The following is a 4,990-nucleotide window of genomic DNA, read 5'->3' as shown; positions in this document are numbered from 1 at the left end:
CCGCTCTAAATATCCACTTGGAAATTTTACAAAAAGAGAGTTTCAAAACTGCTCTATCGAAAGGAAGGTTCAACTCTGTGAGTTGAAAGCACACATCACGACGAATTTTTGAGAATTCTTCTGTCTAGTTTTATATGAAGAAATCACCTTTCAAATGAATGCCACAAAGAGGTCCAAATATCCACCTGCAGAATCTACAAAAAGAGTGTTTCAAAAGTGCTCTAGCAAGAGGAATGTTGAACTCTGTGAGTTGAATGCAAATATCACAAGGTAGTTTCTGACAATGCTTCTGTCTAGTTTTTTGTGAAGATACTTCCTTTTCTACCGTAGGCCTAAAGCGCTCTTAATACACACTTTCAAATTCTTCAAAAAGAGTGTTTCAAAACTGCTCCATCAAAAGCAAGGTTAAACTCTGAAAGCTGAATGCACACATCAGAAAATAGTTTCTGAGAATGATTCTGTCTAGTTTTTCTATGAAGATATTTCCTTTTTCTCCATTGGACTCTAAACGATCTAAATATCCACTTGAAAATTCTACAAAAAGAATATTTCAAAACTGCTCTATAGAAAGGAAAGTTCAATTCTGTGAGTTGAATGCACACATCACAAAGAAGTTTTTGGGAATTCTTCTGTCAAGTTCTATATGAAGAAATATGTTTTCCAACGAAGGCCTCAAAAAAGTGCAATTATTCACTTGCAGATTCTACAAAAAGAGTGTTTCAAAACTGCTCTATCAAAAGAAAGTTTAAAGTCGGTGGGTTGAACGAACAAATCACCAGGCAGTTTCTGAGAATCATTCTCTCTAGTTTTTCTATGAAGATATTGCCTTTTCTACCATAAGCTTCAAACGGCACTAAATATCTACTTGGAAATTCTACAAAAAGAGAGTTTCAAAAGTGATCTATCGAAAGGAAGGTTCAACTCTGTGAGTTGAAAACACACATCACAAAGAAGTTTCTGAGAATTCTTCTGTCTAGTTTTAAATGAAGAAATCACGTTTCAATAAAGGCTAAAAAGAGGTCCAAATATCCACTTGCAGATTCTAAAAAAAGTGTTTCACAACTGCTCTATCATGAGAAATGTTCAACTCTGTGAGTTGAATGCAAATATGAAAAAGTAGTTTCTGACAGTGCTTCTGTCTAGTTTTATGTGAAGATATTTCCTTTTCTATCATAGGCATCAAAACGCTCTAAATATGCACTTGCAAATTCCACAAAAAGAGTGTTTCAAAACTGCTCTATCAAAAGAAGGGTAAACTGTGAGTTGAACGCACACAACACAAAGTAGTTTCAGAGAATCATTCTGTCTAGTTTTCTTGAAAATATTGCCTTTTCTACCATAGGCCTCAAATTGCGCTAAATATCACCTTGGAAACACTACAAAAAGAGAGATTGTAAGGTGCTCTATGGAAAGGAAGGTTCAACTCAGTGAATTCAAAGCACACATCACAAAGAAGTGTCTGAGAATTCTTCTGTCAAGTTCTATATGAAGAAATCAATTTTCCAACGAAGGCCCCAAAAATGTCCAAACATTCACTTTCAATTTCGACAAAAAGAGTGTTTCAAAACTGCTCTATCAAAAGAAAGGTTAAACTCTGTGAGTTGAACACACACATCACAAAGTAGTTTCTGAGAATCATTCTGTCTAATTTTGCTATGAAGATATTGCCTTTCCTACCATAGGCCTCAAACGGCACTAAATATCCACTTGGAAAATCTACAAAAAGAGAGTATCAAAATTGCTCTATTGAAAGGAAGGTTCAACTATGTGAGTTGAGAGCACATATCACAAAGAAGTTTCTTAGAATTCTTCTCTCTAGCTTTATAGGAAGAAATCACGTATCAAACGAAGGCCACAAAATGGTCCAAATATCCACTTTCAGATTCTACAAAAAGAGTGTTTCACAACTGCTCTATCAAGAGGAATGTTCAACTCAGTGAGGTGAATGCAAATATCACTAAGCAGTTTCTGACAATGCTTCTGTCTAGTATTTTTATGAAGATATTTCCTTTTCTTCCTCAGGCCTCAAAGCACTCTAAATATACACTTGCAAATTCCACGAAAAGGGGGTTTCAAAACTACTCTACCAAAAGAAAAGTTAAACTCTATAAGCTGAATGCACACATCACAAAGCAGTTTCTGAGAATGACTCTGTCCAGTTTTTCTATGAAGTTATTTCCATTTCTACCATAGGCCTTGAACCGCTCTAAATATCCACTGGGAAATATTACAAAAAGAGATTTTCAAAACTGCTCTATCGAAAGGAAGGTTCAACTCTGCGGGTTGAAAGCACACATCACAAAGAAGTTTCTGAGAATTCTTCTGTCAAGTTTCATATGAAGAAATCCCGTTTCCAACGCAGGCCTCAAAAAAGTCCAAGTATTCACTTGCAGATTCTACTAAAAGAGTGTTACAAAACAGCTCTATCAAAAGAAAGGTTAAACTCTGTGAGTTGAAAGCAGACATCACAAAGTAGATTCTGAGAATCATTCTGTCTTCTTTTCCATGAAAATATTGCCTTTTCTACTATAGGCCTCAAACGGCGTTAACTATACACTTGGAAGTTCTAAATAAAGAGAGTTTCAATGCTGCTCTATCGAAAGGAAGGTTAAAATCTGTGAGTTGAAAGCACACATCACAAAGAAGTTTCTGAGAATTCTTTTGTCTGCTTTTATATGAAGAAATCACGTATCAAATGAAGGCCACAAAGAGGATCTAAATATCCACTTGCAGATTCTACAAAAACAGTGTTTCAAAACAGCCCTATCAAGAGTAATTTTCACCTCCATGAGTTGACAGCAAATATCACAAAGTAGTTTCTGACAAAGCTTCTGTACAGTTTTTTTGTGAAGATATTTCTTTTTCTACCGTAGGCCTCAAAGCGCTCTAAATATACACTTGCAAATTCCACAAAAAGTGTGTTTCAAAACTGCTCTATCAAAAGAAAAGTTAAACTTTATAAGCTGGATGGCACATCACAAAATTGTTTCTGAGAATGATTCTTTCTAGTTTTTCTATGAAGATATTTCCTTTCATACCACAGGACTCAAACCGTTCTAAATATCCCCTTGGAAATTCTTCAAAAAGAGAATTTTGAAACTGCTGTATCAAAAGGTAGGTTCAACTCTGAGTTCAATGCACACATCACAAGGAAGTTTCAGATAATTCTTCTGTCAAGTTTTATATGATGATATCCCGTTTCCAACGAAGGCCTAAAAAAGTCAAAATATTTACTAGCAGATACTACAAAAAGAGTGTTTCAAAACTGCTCTATCAAAAGAAAGGTTAAACTCTGCCAGTTGAATGCACACATCACAGAGTAGTTTCGGAGAATCAGTCTGTCTAGTTTTTCTATGAAGATATTGCCTTTTCTACCATAGGCCTCCAACGGCGCTAAATATCCACTTGGAAATTCTACAAAAAGAGTGTCTCGAATATGCTCTATCGAAAGGAAGGTTCATCTCTGTGAGTTGAAAGCACACATCACAAAGAAGTTTCTGAGAATTCTTCTGTCTGGTTTTACATGAAGAAATAACGTTTCAAACGAAGGCCACAAGCAGGTACAAATATCCACTTGCAGATTCTACAAAGAGAGTGTTTCAAAACTGCTCTATCAAGAGGAATGTTCAACTCTGTGAGTTGAATGCAAATATCACAAAATAGATTCTGACAATGCTTCTGTCTAGTTTTTGTGTGAAGATATATCCTCTTCTACCGCAGGCCTCAAAGCGCTCTAAATACACACTTGAAAATTGCACAAAAACAGTGTTTCAAAATTACTCCATCAAAAGAAGGTTAAACTCTGTAAGCTGAATGCACACATCACAAAGTAGTTTCTGAGAATTATTCTGTCTAGCTTTTTTTTTTTTTTATTATACTTTAAGTTTTAGGGTACATGTGCACATTGTGCAGGTTAGTTACATATGTATACATGTGCCATGCTGGTGCGCTGCACCCACTAATTCGTCATCTAGCATTAGGTATATCTCCCAATGCTATCCCTCCCCCCTCCTCCCACCCCACAACCGTCCCCAGAGTGTGAAATTCCCCTCCCTGTGTCCATGTGATCTCATTTTTCAATTCCCACCTATGAGTGAGAATATACGGTGTTTGGTTTTTTGTTCTTGCAATAGTTTACTGAGAATGATGATTTCCAATTTCATCCATGTCCCTACAAAGGACATGAACTCATCATTTTTTATGGCTGCATAGTATTCCATGGTGTATATGTGCCACATTTTCTTAATCCAGTCTATCATTGTTGGACATTTGGGTTGGTTCCAAGTCTTTGCTATTGTGAATAATGCCGCAATAAACATACGTGTGCATGTGTCTTTATAGCAGCATGATTTATAGTCATTTGGGTATATACCCAGTAATGGGATGGCTGGGTGAAATGGTATTTCTAATTCTACATCCCTGAGGAATTGCCACACTGACTTCCACAATGGTTGAACTAGTTTACAGTCCCACCAACAGTGTAAAAGTGTTCCTATTTCTCCACATCCTCTCCAGCACCTGTTGTTTCCTGACTTTTTAATGATTGCCTTTCTAACTGGTGTGAGATGGTATCTCACAGTTGTTTTGATTTGCATTTCTCTGATGGCTAGTGATGATGAGCATTTTTTCTTGTGTTTTTTGGCTGCATAAATGTCTTCTTTTGAGAAGTGTCTGTTCATGTCCTTCACCCACTTTTTGATGGGGTTGTTTGTTTTTTTCTTGTAAATTTGTTTGAGTTCATTGTAGATTCTGGATATTAGCCCTTTGTCAGATGAGTAGGTTGCGAAAATTTTCTCCCATTTTGTAGGTTGCCTGTTCACTCTGATGGTAGTTTCTTTTGCTGTGCAGAAGCTCTTTCTGTCTAGCTTTTCAATGAAGACATATCCTTTTCTACCACAGGCCTCCAACCTCTCTAAATATCCACTTGCAAATACTTCAGAAACAGTACTTCAAAACTGCTGTGTGGAAAGGAAGTTTCAGCACTATGAGT

Source organism: Gorilla gorilla, chromosome 5 (genome assembly GCF_029281585.2).
Source record: "Gorilla gorilla gorilla isolate KB3781 chromosome 5, NHGRI_mGorGor1-v2.1_pri, whole genome shotgun sequence".
Lineage (NCBI taxonomy): Eukaryota > Metazoa > Chordata > Mammalia > Primates > Hominidae > Gorilla > Gorilla gorilla.
Note: the sequence above shows the minus strand (reverse complement) of the source record.